Source organism: Bombyx mori, chromosome 3, assembly GCF_030269925.1.
Source record: "Bombyx mori chromosome 3, ASM3026992v2".
Lineage (NCBI taxonomy): Eukaryota > Metazoa > Arthropoda > Insecta > Lepidoptera > Bombycidae > Bombyx > Bombyx mori.
Window position 1 is genome coordinate 2,117,071 of NC_085109.1, and position 16,354 is coordinate 2,133,424.

At 39.1% G+C, this 16,354-nt stretch overlaps 1 protein-coding gene and 1 non-coding gene across 8 annotated transcripts in view; both read right to left on the reverse strand.

The window, feature by feature from the left end:
* LOC101743819 (rho-related GTP-binding protein RhoN) overlaps window positions 1–16,354 on the reverse strand; it is a 131,903-nt gene that overhangs the window by 25,279 nt on the left and 90,270 nt on the right. The window contains exon 1 of one of the 7 annotated variants that reach the window (XM_062675052.1): window positions 2,301–2,432. The exons of the other annotated variants lie outside the window; for them this stretch is intronic. The gene's annotated coding sequence lies outside the window, so the exon portion shown is untranslated. Of the gene's footprint in view, window positions 1–2,300; window positions 2,433–16,354 lie in introns of those variants that run through there. 7 annotated transcript variants of the gene reach the window in all.
* Window positions 4,410–4,482, reverse strand: TRNAF-GAA (transfer RNA phenylalanine (anticodon GAA)). The gene has a single exon. It is a non-coding gene; the product is annotated as a tRNA-Phe (tRNA).

Genomic DNA, 16,354 nt, shown 5'->3' on the forward strand with positions numbered 1-16,354 from the left:
TGTTTAACAGAGAAAGACAAAGATGGAACAAATAGTGATTCGAAATTTTAATTGAATTTACGGGTTAATATTCGCATTCTTCAATGTTCAATACAAAAAAATCACGTACGAATTATCCCTAAGCATTTTCAGTGCTATTACGATTTTGAGCGGATTAAAAACGAAAGTTCCCAATTCGTTTCGTCACGATAAGAGGATTTGTTTGCGAAATTAAGAATCAGCTATGGCAAAGAGAAAAATCCAAAAGCAGAATTGACTTCGTCTTCAGATTCCGCGTGTCCAATTTCGATAATTTTTTTTCATTAGTCTAGTGAATACCGTATAATTTTTGCGAATAGTATTGTGTAAGTGCGAAAAATTAAAATATGGTTTTTTTCTCGTTCAGATAAGATAATCTAATTGTTAAAGCTTTTGGCGTGTCTGTGTATAGTGTATAATCTTTTTATTTTTTTTATTGCCCTTGTAGGCAGACGAGCATACGGCCCACCTGATGGTGAGTGGTTATCGTCGCCCATGGACTTCAGCAATGCAAGGGGCAGAGCCAAGCCGTTGCCTACCGCTTCATACTCTCCACAAGCCTCTTTTGAAGAAGGTAATCTATACTAAGGTTATTAATCTGTAATTCAATTTAAGCTAACTACTCTGTAATTTTAACATAATCTGTATCTAAGTAGTACTCTCTGTGACTAACAAATTTTATGAGGGAAACATTCTCGCTCCTTTACTTCATAATTTAACTAAAATACAAAATAACAAGCATCTCTAAATAAATTATTGTACAAATATAAATAAAGTCTCGTAAGCAACAAAGTGGGATTTCATTGTATAATATCATCATTTACACTAATATATATGTATGTATTTATTTATATATAAAAAAACTCAGAGGTGTAGATTATATTACAAAACATTTAATTGCACTTAGGTACACCAAAGTAACAACAACGTATAGACAAAACAAATGTGGAAAAAATAATTTTTAAGCACATAGGTCGGATTTATCCACAAAGGTGATCTCTTCCAATCAACTATTATTTACATACAATTAAATATAAAAAAGTGATTATTAATTTTCAATATTAATAACGTTCTAGTGACGTGTTGAGGCTTAATGACGGAAGGAAGATCTTCCACCGAGCGGGTGATATTTGCTCGGTAGACCGATGGTCCGAATGTTGTTTTTTTTATGATTGAAGGATTACTGGTGGCCCGGAGGCCTTTCCAGTTTCACCAGGACAGGTGGGCGAGCAAAGGCTCAGCCAGGAGGGCGAATGTTGTTGTTCGGAACTTGTAATATGCAAGCTTATCCTGAAAATGTCGTAAGCGAGGTTCAGGCATTTGTAAAATATCTTGCGTTGTATGATGACTACCAACACAATAGCCTTAGTTATTGGCGCGCCGGTAAGCGTCTTTACCAGATATGACCAACGGGTAGGTGAGCGTCCGCGTGATCTTCTCCCGTCAACCCGTCAACGAACCACCCATAGCCCATGCGATTTGGATATGAAAATGTAATTCAGATTTTCTCTACGTCATCATCGCATTCTGTGTGCTCAGTGCGAGTTTTTAACGTTATCGATATTGTAAAAGTTAACTCGAATCTGTATGCAGTTGGAACAGCGCCTCTAGTGGCAAACGTAGGCAAACGTTCCAACTCCATACAAATTTGAGTTAACTTTTACGCTATCGAGAACGTGAAAAACTCGCACTAAGCACACTGCTTACGATTCGCCCCAACGCCCAACAGACCGTAAACTGAGTCGTCTATGTTCAGCAAACATAAACATAGAATCGAATCAAACAAAAAACGTGTAATGGACACCGAACTTCCAAAGATATATCTAAAAATATTCGAACGTTGGAAAACAATTTTCTCGTTCGCCACACACATCTGTAGGTGCTTACATACATTGAATATTGCCGAGCGTAAAAAGTAACTACCTGAACAGATATCGGCTATTAAAATATCTGTTATTTTTTATTGTATCGCATATCCGTACCGATATTTCGATGACTAACGGGACTAGGTATTAATAAATTTCACTTTCAGTTGTGTGTTTATGTTTTTTTTTTATATGTACCTACACTTGCATGCATGTTTTTTATAGGATCGAAATGTTCTTTTTAATTGATATTCGATACTGAATTAAACGTGTGGCTTTCTGAGGTAAAACAGCCAAAAATATTTCAAATATTCTGAATTATAACGCGTATCTTTCGAAATTTAAACATCAAATTCGCGATGAAATTTGTAATTGTGAAATTTAATTGAATTAACCGATAAGATAAGTAGTATTTACACTTCGATAAGACTGGGCCTAATGATAATTGCCTTATCGTTGCCGCCGCTGACTACTTCCCAAATCCTGTTCACGCAGGAGCCAGCCACCGTCAACGCCCTAGACTCGTCCTTACGGATCAATCAGATTCAATAACTGTTGCAACCCCGGTAACCATACTCGTCGAACTCTTTACCGAGTTCGCAACCTAACCTAAAGATCAGACCGCTAAGTTTCTCGCCCAATCTTCTCAGCGGGTCGCAATTCCGATCCGGTAGTAGATTCATCCGCGAAGCAACTGCTCTTGAGTTGTTAGGTCTCCTTGGTAGGTGCTCGGGTAACTCTGTTTTTGCAAGCACCTATCTTGCTAGGGCTAGTGTTAGCAAGTCCTCTCTCTCAGGTTAAGCCAGTGAGCTCACCTTCCCGTCCCTCCTGGATACCTGGGAATAGGTAGGGGAAAAAAGAGCACATTGAGCGCCTTTTGACTGTTGATGATTCCCCTTATATTGTTTTTAGAAACATAAAGTTTTTCGGTCAACAAAAAAATTATGGACGTATTCGTGGATACTTTCTTGTTCTTCTAGGAATCATAACAAAAACATTAATTTGTAGTTTATAAAAAAAATCTTATCTTTTACATTAGAACGAATTATAATTTGGAATCTTTGTGATAGTCTTAAAGAAATATATCATGTATGTGTAAAAAATAAAAGATTAAAAAACTAGATGCTTAGTATAATTTTTAAGGATAAACTTTTTTTTATTTCTTATGTGGGTGGACGAGCTCAGTGCCCATCTAATATTAAGTGGTTATTAGCGGAGCCCATAGACATCTACACCTTAAATACCGCCACCTACCTTGAGACAAGGTTTGGTCCAATTTTGATAGACGATTCTGAATATTTAAAACAATACAACGCAACCTACTTATTTAATCTTTTTTCAGAATTTCTTTTGACTAGTGGTCCCGCAGTAGTCGAAATTCGACTATAATTAATGGGAATTGTAAGTTTGTACATTATTATGATTGTATTTTATACTTCTATAATCACAAATTTCACCAAGACTACACTATAAAAAATATTAACAAAGACAAACAATATTTAATCTATTCTCAATTTGGCAACAGACGTCAAGAACAAAAGTTTGACAATAAATAGTATGCATGCGTGTGTGCGTCAAATACATGGTATGTAGTGTGTGTAATGTTTTCTTTATTGATTTGATGCATCTTTTATGCATTATTTAAAAAATATATTAGTATTGTGCACTTCTTCTCTATATTCTCTATAAGTGTGGAAAATTTCATACTCCTCCGTCCGCACAATTTTCGTAAAAAGGAATACAAAGTTTTCGCTTCACTTATATATAGATAAAAACGATTGTCTTAAAGAGAGCCTGACTGCTTTTTAATGCTATGTTGAATGTTGGTGTGCAATAAATTATACTCATTCTTTCTCTCTGTCAGTAACTATGTGTTACTAAAAAAATCGTAATTTGATACACTAAGTACTCGATTGAATTTTTCAGACGCTTAAGAACGAGACCGCTATATCCGTTCTTTGTAAATTTTTGGTAAACAACATTTATTGCCACTTAATTAGTTAATTTTAATCGGAATTACGCAATTATATCTTATTGGGACAAGGTTTTTTGACAATAAAACCGAGATAATCTGAAGGTTGCTCTGTGTATAGATTTATTTATTAATATTGCTTAAATGGATAGACGGGCTCGTGGCCTACGTGTTGTTAATTGATTAAAGGAGTCCATAGACATCAACAACGTACATGTGGCATGAGTTCTAAAGTGTCAGTTTTATAATACAACGTTTGCTCCACCCTTAAAGCCGAAGCGCAATAATGCTTCACGGCAAAAATAGGCAGGGTGGTGGTACCTACCCGTGCGGACTCACAAGACGTCCTACCACCAGTTGACAGGACTCCCTATCACTAGTATGGTTGCAATTACCGTACAATACTACTGCTTACCATATAGTAAGTAGTATAATCATAGAGTTATGGACCATATAAATGTTAATGTAACCCCTAGCGACCTCGAGATATGGTTTTGAAGTGTTAATAGCATAATAGCTGCTCCATGACCAAAAAATAAAAATATAAAAAAGGCTGCCGAAACCCGGGATTGAACCGGGGACCTTTAGATCTTCAGTCTAACGCTCTCCCAACTGAGCTATTTCGGCGACAAACATCAATCTGAATTTAGTGATAATATAATATGTGTATCACAACTTTTCTTAATAATATTAATATTAACAGTAACTTTCACCTCTCGTTATAGAGTGATAAAGCATTGTAGTCGTAGCCTATGCTTTCCTTCAAGCTGGAACAAAGGACTAATCTATAAAGAAAGAGACGGGACTGTCATGTTTGGTGTTTAAAAAAAAACTAACATAAAACTCTTTGCCATCGGTTAAGCTATAAAAAAATAGCCTTTTGTTAAAGTTTACTACACACATTCGCAAACGTCAGGCCGCGTGTAACATTGTCAAGGCGAGTCTTGCTCCGTCATCGAGTGCACTCGAATTTTTCATGAGCAATTACTTAAATACGTAGCGTGTATGGATATATTTTTTATGCCATTTACATGTTTGTTCTCATTGTACTAATTTAGAGAGGTATGAGAGAAAATTGAACTGCGTATCCGAAAAAAGGCATAAGCTCAGCCATGTTTGTATATTAGGCATGTTTACAAATACGAGGACCACAACAAAGGAATTATATTTCACCGTGTGGGCGGATTGGATCGGTGATTTTCTGGAGAAGCTATTTCGGCTTCACGGGTGGGAGAGAAATTTGCTAAATCGCTAAGTCTACCAGATAACAAGCTGCAAATCGAACGTGGATTCCCGTTTAATGGTAGGATACTCGACTATCAGTTTACGTCTTAGGACAACCTTTCCCAAAGTGGGCGATAACGCCCCCTTGTGGGCGCTGCAGGCCAAAAGGGGGGCGGCAATTTGTGATTTCATCTAGGAGGACTCTTGGATACCGAATGAGCTATAGTGGTTTTTAAGTAGGTTAAAAAAAGGGGGCGATAAAAAATAATTTATTCTCAAAATGGGCAGTACCCAAAAATAAGTTTGGGAGCCCCTGTCTTAGGATGAACAAGGATATTCCCGATATGTCCCTGTATTAAAGTTACCCGCCGAATGTTGGACTTTGATTAAGTCAGTTTTGCCCAAAGAGCTCGCCCATCAACCAAGGCGGAGCCAGAATTGGTTCTCCAGGGTACTGGAAGGTAGGTAGACAAAAAAGCTACAATAAGAAGCAATACGGAGATTAATCCAAACATTATTTATCAATGTTGTTAATTATGCATCGTCTAGTTCAACTCTTATATTTTTTTGTGAGCACTCAATAAAATTAACCCTTCTTTGAGTCGAGAAAGTTCTTGATAAAAAGAAATTTGAACGAACGGCTAAAGTTTCCCTTCAAATTTTAATATATTCAGCGCGTTCCGCGCCGAAGTTTGTTGTTTCTGGTAAAATTCTAAGGCGAACGCTTAAAGATTTTGAAAGTTGACAACAAGAATTTAAATTTAAATCTAAATTATTGTCTGTTATCTTCAGTTAAAAATGTGATTGAAAATAATCGATTTAGTTTTTAATTAGTTGTACCAATTTTTGTTGTGATTGAGCTCACGGGGCTCTTAACCTGAGACGACTTCCTAACACAAGCCCCAGTAAGAGAAGTGTTTACTGAATCCACTACCGGATCAGAATCGCGACCCACCGAGAAGATCCGGCGAAAAACTCAGTGGGCTGTGTCTATAGGTTAATTTACTCGTCGAGCCCTTCGTCACAAGCAACGGGTTCGGCGAGGACGGTGACTGATGCTTGAGGTACCTAAAGCACCGTTAAAGGATTGAGAGGATCCGTAATGAGCCCTAAAGGCTACGTCGACTGTTTATTATTCGGTCCACTTAATCGGGTATGTAATTTCGGGCGGGCACGACAAGAGGGTTTTCGTGTCGTGCCGCTTTGTCGAAGTGGCGCAATGATGCCGACTGTACAAATTTACTAACTGAGTCAAGCTCCAGGTCATCATGGAAATCCACATTCCTTTGGGACCATGGTGCTCTGACGGCTATCCTGCAAAAACGAAATTGAATGACTTGAAGGGGCTTCAAGTTAGTGCGGGCCGCGTGAGTTGTTCTCTTAAATATTAAGTGTATCTATGAATTGTTAGAATCTTAGAATTCTGAAATTAACGAATAAATAAAGAACGGTACAGATTAAATTGACTGAAAAATCAATGCCTTATTTGACGTTTTGTACAGTTTGAAGTTTGACAAGCGACTATTGCATTTGTCAAAGTCACAAGTGTATATTATCTATGGTCACAGTTTTTGATGGCGCGCGATGTGTGTAATAATGCTGTTGAAGACGATAACCCAAAACATACATATGTTTTGCTGGCAGTTTCCTTGGCGTATTTGTACAAATATTGACCGGTCGCCAAATCAGCGTCGGGCCACGGATGCTTTTCTCGGCATCGTTATTAATATTCGCGTAGTTGACCGTTCGGGGCCCCGACGAGGGTCGGCTATCAAAATTTAACTGCCCATAAACAGCAACTGCGCTCAATGAACTTCAGTTAACGCTTTCTGAATCCATGCTAGAGTTGTTCCCGAAATCGATTAGGGGAATTGATTGAGATATATTGCGATTATTATGATCGTTATAACGTTTTAACGTAATAGAAAAGCGTGCTTTTTTATCCTTCGTTTTCTATTAATACGAGTTACCGTTATAACATGACCGACTCGGTGGTCCAGTAGGTAATGCCCCACTATGACATGTCCTTCTTCAAACGAGGCTTGTGGAGAGCATTAAGCGGTAGGCAGCGGCTTGGCTCTGCCCCTGGAATTGCTGAAGTCCATGGGCGACGGTAACCACTCACCATCAGGTGGGCCGTATGCTCGTCTACCTACAAGGGCAATAAAAAAAAAAGACTGTTGCACCTAGGGTCGTGGGTTCGATTCCCATATCGGGCAAACATTATGTGATGAATAGGTTTGTTTGCTCTCTGTCTGGGTGTTTATAATCTATATATGTATATATTTAAACGTATATACCTAAGTATGTTTGTCAACCTATAGTACATATAACACAGGGAATCCTAAACTTTGACTGGATGACCGTGCGTGATTTGTTGCCAGTCATTAATATATATTTTTAATACAGAGAAAGAAGTTAATGTTATATTTTAACAAAATATCAAATATCTCGTCGGCGCAATTCACTTCGATTTTCAGAATTTCAAATAAAATCATATTAATGTTTCCAGTCGTAAACAAAGCGTTCCGAATATGGACATTATTACTTCATATTGGAATCGAACGCAGCTGTTTCATGCGCCATATTGGTTTCATATCAGTGTTTTTAAGTTTGAATTCACAATTTTTTTCATTTCTCTTATTGCGGTAGTTCCAATGAAATATGTTTTTCCGTTGACCTATATTGGTTCGTTAATTTGTTTGATGACTATAATATTTATTATTTAGTGTTTTCCATTTCAAGGTTCGTGTGTATGTGAGTTTCTTTATTCCACCATATCTTTTAAATGGTATCCTTTGAGTTCTTACATCATCCCCAGTGAGACTATGTTCTTTGGCAAGACGTTCACTTTTTTTAACAATTTCTTTTATTATTAAGAAGATTATTTTTTGACAGGGCCACGAGAAATGGTCTGCGTGTCATCTCTTTTTGGACATCAATCCAAAATTATTATGGTCGTTTTACTAAATATAGACATAGATAGTTTGTAGTATCTATCATCAAATGAATGAGATCCAATTGAAGTCTAAATCTTATTAGCGGCTATTACAAGAAATCTTGGATATGGTAACGGTATGTGGTCAGACTGTGGAATTCTCTGCCGGCTGACATCCGAGTTTGCAAGTCTGTTTCTGTTTTTAAATACAAGGTCAAACAATGTTATCTCTCATCAACCGAATGATCATGGTTCTATACTCTTCGTATATACGAGTGTTACTGTGTTACTTATAATATTTTGTATTCAAGTTTAACAATATTTGCTATGTGTATGTGCATTACTATAATTCTCATGTTGTATTTGTTATTTTATTTATGTGTTATTTGTTCTACACACATTCATCACTTTTTATTATTATTCTCATTATCCTGTCGCAGGTCTGCTGGAAGAGATTTCTTAAAGAAATAAGCAGTGCCTTTGTACATAATTTTCCTATTACTCTGTACTATGTCTTCTTTTCTGTGTGTACATAAATAAAAATAAATAAATAACTCTGGACAATATTCGGAACGTCGCCTGAAGTCACCTCCGTTGATACAGATACCGACAGATCAACTTTTTAATAATATCGACCCAGATGTCATGATTCATTTCGCAACGTAAACACGATCAAAATAAATCATCTTGAAACTTAAGTAACGGGTGTAAACGCCGTCTCTATTACGTGGCCGAGGGACAAATCCCTTAGAATCCCGGTGCTTAGGGAAACCCTTTTCAATTTCACCTGTTTATTTGCAATTTACTAAAAGGCCCCACACTCAAGGGATTGGATGTTTCCCGCAAATTTTACTTCGTTCAATCGATTTCATTTACTAACGTGTAAATTGAAATTCCGGAGCTGGCTCCTTCGAGTATCGCGTACCGAAATTGAGATCAACATCTCAGTGCTGGGAGGACTCAGCGTGAGGCAACGTTTATCTGTGACTGTTCGAAAGTGAACTTATAAATTATTCGGTTAATTCTCGCGAAGAACCCTTAGGGTACAAGGTAAGGTATAAGTATTTCGCATCAGGATATTGGCCTGAAAAAGATTTTTAATTGCTTAGACGGATGAACTAGCTTACGGCCCACTCAGTATTAAACAGTTGTCCGATTCCATGGGTATCGTATTGTGAATGCCGCATTCACCTTGAGACATGACATGATTAACGACTGTCTCAGCCTCCAAACTGAAATGCAGGGCGGCTGCGCCACAGAAATGGCCGTGATGCCCTACACTACGCATTGTTAGTAAATGCCGGATAGCTATCGCAGTACACTAGTTTAATACCCAGATAATGCTGCTGCCCACTCTCTGGTGAACCCCTTAATCGCCTATTATGGCACACACAGGAAGAGATGGGGTGGAGCAATTTTATGCTGGCTGCCTTATGGCGATAAATTTCGGCAATCCAACACACCGGGTGGGCGTTTAGTTCTTTTAATAGTCATAATAGAGGAATAAATAGTGGATGGGACAGTATCTATTAGTGACAAATAAATCAATACCGATTTTTGTATTTCCAAAAAAATCCAATGATCCGAATCCGAAGATTTTGCTAACAGAAAGCTATATTCTGATTAGTAAATCTTGGACTAATGATGAATTATTACAATCGATAACGGAGAAGACATTTTCATTATAAGGAAATTGGAGTGGCAGGTGGCGAATTAACGCCATTGTAATAAATTGCTAACCAGGCATTTCCAATAAAGAGAGCTTAGAGCTCGGAGCGCTGTCGTAAACGCCTAATTATGAGCTTTTAGAATTTACGTTAAATAAATAATTATTACATTAAATATATTTCAGAAACAAATTATTATTAAAGTGGAGTCAAATGGCTTTAACGTTTGTATCAGATTATGTCTTTTACTTGTTTGTAATATTTATTCTCTTTGAATTTTATTTTGACATAACTAAAAAGTCTACAATAGTAATTAAGCACTGATAATAACGATAATTCTTCATATAGATACATATCAGGAAATATCATATCAATCATCGCATAATATACTTTTCAAATATTGTCACCTAAAACACCACATGTAAAATGTAGCTAATCAATTCGAGATTTTACGAGCGGAATCGAAAGAAACGGATACAGTTCAAACGTAAACATAATCTCTTTGACGTAAACAAGAATAGACCCACGCGAACTCAATGGACAACTAAAAATATACAAATCTCCTTGCGCACCGCGACTGGCCGGCCGCAACGTCGACGCTGTTTAAAAATAACAAAGTAACACACCGGTCAATGACGTCTGTCCTGTTATTGAAGAAATAGCAGCACAATCAAACAACAATGGACATAAACGAGGACATAATCAGAGAGGAAGTGAGCAGCTTCGTGTCCAGTCTACAACGACTGCTGCCCAAGAAAAAGGAAATCATAGTTATACAGCCGCAGAAAGTAAGATTGACAAGGCTAAACGATGTTCATTATGAGGCGAAAAACGTGTTTCCAAAGTGCTTTATCGGTGCTAAGCTGGTTGTTTTGAGAGACGTACTGGACAAAGTCAAATTAATTCAACAATACAATTACGGTAAACCAAAAGATTCATATAGAACTTTCGGACATTTGATACATCAGGAAACGGAGCCTAAGCATGTCGATGATGGCTTAGTGATCGACTCCGCTGGCAGCGCGACAGCGACGTACAAAGAGGTCATCGAGGGGTCATACGAAATGCGTTTGACATCGCGGATCAAAGATTTGGTGTCCTCGGAAACCGAAATAGTGTTTGATAAGGAAAACGAGAAGTCAGTCGGTACGGTCTCGTGTACAATGAGAGACGTTGACCCGACCAGTCTTAAATTCATAACGCAATGGATGTATAAAGTTCATTCCGATGTTTATGTTGGCACAGAAGTTGGGATAAGGCCTTTAGCGTTCCCCGCGGCGCCTGATTACTCATTGAGCGTTCGATATGAAAAGCCTTCTTTCGCATTATCGTCGACGATCAGCAAGATTGGTTTCCAAGCTTGTTTATACAAGAAATTCGCTCCGGATTTAGCGATTGCCTCGATTCTTAGTGAGGACGGCCGCGGTGTTCCCGTGTCTGTCGGGCTGGCGTTGCATAAAAATTTCGGGAGTGACACCGATTTGAAGGTGTTTGTAGATTCGCAGCGCTGCGGGGGATTTACGCTTCAGAAAGATGTCCATTTCCGCGAGAACCGTGAGACCCGGGTCCTCCGGATCATAGCCAGTACCCTCATAGACAAGCAGAGGAGGGTGCGATTCGGTTTTGGTTTTAATCTTGACTTTTGACGATTATTGTGGTTTTTTTTTCTGTTATATATGTATTTAATGCGCGAGTCCTTTTGTAGATATATTGTTTGTTTGTACTTACATAAGTATACATAGGTTTGAGTTGTTTTATCTTTGCGAATGTTCAATGTGTGATATTTTAGATGGTATTAAAGTTTGTTGTTTTTGATTTTTTTGAAGGTTTAATTTAACATCAGCTTTGTTATTTTAGCTATTGTATATTATAAGAGCTAAGCTGGCAGATGGTTCAAGGTGGATACTAGAATCGTTAGTAGCACTGTCTGCTCCTGTTTCAGAAGAGTCGATAAGGTAATTTTACTGCTCAACCGGTCACACTACACAGTGGTGCCACTCGGCCTGAAACATGAGGCACATTTATGCCTCAATTTATGACACTAAGCCTATCTAACTCTTGAGACTGAATTATCTAAGACAATAGTGTGGACATTCAGTTGCCATCAGCAGTTTTATTTATTTTCTTTAATTATTTCACAAGAAAAAAAATCAATGTAAATAAAAGGTCGGTTGTCTCAATAAAATAACGCATTGTGATTTTGGTATTCAGTCAGGTTGTAATATATTACACGGATAACTGTTCGGATGCCTGAAAAATCACCCTGTATAACCGTTACTGATTAGACGGTACACCTCAGGATAGTATAAGCCACTGTAATATCCTGCCGAGAACCCGGATTTTCGCATTACCGAATGTGTGTGCAAGCGCTAAGCTGCTCTCAGAGACTCATATTCGGGACAATATCGTCTAGGGTGGACCATCACTAGGATAGTTTGGATGTGGCATTTTTAATGTTTCATATTTTTTGTACGTAATTAAAAAATCTTTATTCACGTAGCTGATAAAATTTTAACGATCAACAAATCACTGTGTTAACACAATTCTAACAGTAATGAGGCAAGTTATATGGGTTAAGTTCCTCTAGTATTCATATTACGAGCGAATTCGTCATATTTTCATATATATAGAGCCATAAAAAAAGGATGTGGCGATAACATCAACAGAAATAGGATATATTAATGTTTAACGCTATCCCACTAGACAAAAGTAAGCAGTGTTCATTTTTTCTTGTTTCTATTTATTGCGTGGATGGGTGAACGAGCGCACGGGTACCATCCTGCCTATTTCTGCCGTGAAGCAGTAATGCGTTTCGGTTTGAAGGGTGGGGCAGCCGTTGTAGCTATACTGAGACCTTAGAACTTATATCTCAAGGTGGGTGGCGGATTAACGGTGTAAATGTCTATGGGCTCCAGTAACCACTTAACACCAGGTGGACTGTGAACTCGTCCACCCATGTAAGCAATAAAAAAAGAGACTTCAAAAACAAAATTTAAAAAACCGATATACTATGTTAGTAAGATTATGTTTACCAAGTTCTTGTAACAAAACGTGATAATTTACACGACGGAATCTTCAGTTGATTTAACACCAATATTAGGAGTTTGTTTTGTCCAGTCCTTCACTTGCTTAATTCCAACAGAGTTTACGACTTTGATTTAGTATGAATGCGCATCCTTATATTATTATATGAACCCGACAATTCAGTCGTAAAACCGAGGAAGTATTAGAGGAACATAAAGAAGAGATAAGCGCAGGGAATACTAAACTTTACGGTGTAACAATCACCGTGAGTTCCGGAGTGTCCTAAAAAAAATTCCTTACCAAATAACCTTTTATGAATGTATTGACTTCGACTGTACATTAGCGAAAGCGACAGAATATACTTCTGTCCCTCTCCGTTTCATAGAAAAATTATTTGCGAAGAATGACGTAGTGCATCCGTCGCTAAGTTACCGCATGATTAGATAACTGACCTTAAAAAACAAAATGGAACCATTGTCCTTAAGTACTATGACAATACTTTAAATAAAATAATAAATTATTTATGTCACCCTGAAGGCGACAGACTTTATTAACATTATTACATAACGACTTCATCAACTGTTTGCTATGAATGTGAATGTTATGTTGAATATATTTCGCCCCATTTTTACTGGTCCTAGATCATGTTGAAAGGATGAAGTGACATTGATAAATATAGTTTCTTTTAATATATAATTTAACTTAGTTTCTGCTTTTCATATAATATATAGAAACTTGTAAAACAGAAATGAATTTTAATACGATTTATTTAAAATATTTGCAGAGCAACACGTGTTGCCGTTCGGCTAATCATTATTTTAGTGTCTCTAAATTTCACCTTCATCTTTAAAAGTAGGGCCGGCGATGTGGTGACAACAGGCATTCGGTCAAAACATAGCTGACTCATGAGTTGATGAATGATGACTTGATTGATGTACTCTAAAAAATTAAACAATATGCCACATCCATAACGCGAAAGTTTTTACGCTTCCATGTTATTCCGGGCGTGTGTGCGCGCCCTGAGATGCTTATCATACAAAAGCGAACTCATGTATGATTACATCACAATACCTTTATGTACACACTTCATACGCTCTTTATGGGGCATTAGTATCAACATTTTCGTCGTGTTTTTTTTGGGTTTGTTTGTTCCGAGCGTCGCTCAGTTAAGTACAGTATTATTGACAAAAGAGAATACATATTTTTACTTGTGTAATGTGCGTGGAAATGTTTGTGGCTTTGGAGAACAGGCAAGGAGAAAGTAGACGTAATCGGACGCGATAGCCCGCCGCACGTTTTAAATTTGAGCCCATCAGCGCAAAAGTGGCCTAACCCACAATATTTTATATTCAAACTTGTATGAGGTATATTGGAATTTATTTAAAATATAATAAATGTTGATGCAAAACCGGCCTATCCATAGTTTCACCCGCAGATAGCAGATAGTTTTGTAAACATTATTTTTGCGCGTATTTTTTTTGCCTACTCAAATTCAAATTCATAAAAATTCAAACCTAATTGCCTCTATACTAACTTTTTATTTATTGCTTAGATGGATGGACGAGCTCACAGCCCACCCGGTGTTAAGTGGTTACTGGAGCCCATAGAGATCAACAACGTAAGAGCGCCACCCACCTTGAGATATAAGTTCTAAGATCTAAAAATATTTACAACGGCTGCCCCACCCTTCAAACCGAAATACATTACTGCTTCACGGCAGAAATAGGCGGGGTGGTGGTACCTGCCCGTGCAGATTCACAAGAGGTCCTACCACTGGTAATTACGCAAATTATAATTTTGCGGGTTTGATTTTTATTACACGATGTTATTCCTTCACCGTGGAAGTCAATCGTGAACACTTGTTAGTAATTGGTACATGCCATGGCGGGTGTTCGCAAATTCTCTCAGGTTGAGCCCGTGAGCTCACCTACCCGCCCTTTTTTTTTTTTTTTTATGATTGAAAGTTTACTGGTGGCCCGAAGGCCTTTCCAGTTTCACCAGGACAGGTGGGCGAGCAAAGGCTCAGCCAAGAGGGGTGGGATTTGCTAACAACTGCCCGAGCGCCTCCGAAGGAGACCTAACAACTCAAGAGCAATTGTTTCGCGAATGAATCTACTACCGGATCGGAATCGCGACCCGCTGAGAAGATCCGGCGAGAAACTCAGCGGGCTGATGCATGGGTTAGGTTGCACGTCGACCTCTTTGTCGAGTTCGACGAGTACGGTTACCGGGGTCCCTAAGCCTGCCCCTAGTATTAGAGCTGAAGGCATCTAATGCAAAGGTTATTGGATCTGATGGATCCGTAAGGACGTGTCTAGGGCGTCGACGGTGACTGGCTCCTGCATGATCAGGATTCGGGGAGTAGTCAGCGGCGGCAACGATAAGGCGATTATCATGACGCATAGCCTTATCGAAGTATCGTTCCGACGCTGACTTCATGTATTTCCGAATTGATTCGAGGCCCAGGTCGTCGTGTAGGTCAACGTTCCTCACGAACCACGGAGCCCCGACAGCTAACCTGCAAAAGCGGGATTGTAGGGATTGGAGGGTGTCTATGTGTGTGCGGGCCGCGTGAGCGAACACCACACTCGCGTAAGTCATGACGGGCCTTATGCAAGTTTTGTAAAGTGTCACCTTGTTCCGAAGGGACATTTTACTCCGCTTACAGATCATGGGGTAGAGTCTACCGAGAATAAACGCGGCACGGTCACGGACTGATTTTATATGCGGGCGGAATGTCATCGATGCATCCAGGGTAACGCCCAGGTACTTGACCTTCCTGGCCCAGGGTATGGGTTGTCTAAAGAGAGTAATCGGGGGTGTGAGATTCCTCCTCCTAATCCGGGAGGAAATCCGTGTGGAGCTTCCCCTCTGAAATAGCACCGCAGTACTTTTCGCTGGGTTGATGTCTATGCGCCATTTTCGGAACCACTGTCCTAGGGCTAGGGCTGCGCTCTGAAGCTTCTTCGCGATTAGGGACTTATTTCTACTAGAATAGTAAACAGTCGTGTCGTCGGCGAATAAAGCTAAATGGGTCGGCGGCGACCGGGGAATATCGTTAACGAATAAGCTAAATAGGAGGGGTGAGAGGACAGAGCCTTGCGGGACTCCAGCTGTGAGAGGTCGTAGGGAGGAGCGGGTTCCCTCGACTCGATATCGAAAAGAGCGGTTCGACAAGAAGTCCCGTATGATGAGCACGAGACTATCCGGCACGCCCATGTTGAATAGTTTGAAAATCAAACCGTTGTGCCAGACTTTGTCGAACGCTTTTGCGACGTCGAAGAAGAGAGCTCCCGTGTATAACGGTTTTGGTCGATTAAGCCCCACAAGAATGTGCTCCGTGAGGCGGTGCACCTGTTGAACGCATGAGTGAATTGTACGGAATCCGAATTGTTCATCGATGAGAATGCCCTTGGATGAGACGAAATCTCTGAGGCGCTTGTAGAGCAGACGCTCATACAGCTTGCCTAGAGACATGAGGAGGCTAATCGGGCGGTAACTCGTCGGATGATTTTTTGGTTTACCGGGTTTATGTATGCCGATAACGTCCGCTTCTTTCCACACCGCGGGAAAGATACAGTTCGCCATAGCGGCATTGAAAATAGATGCCAACATCACGATGAGTTGGACGGGTAGAAGTTTAATA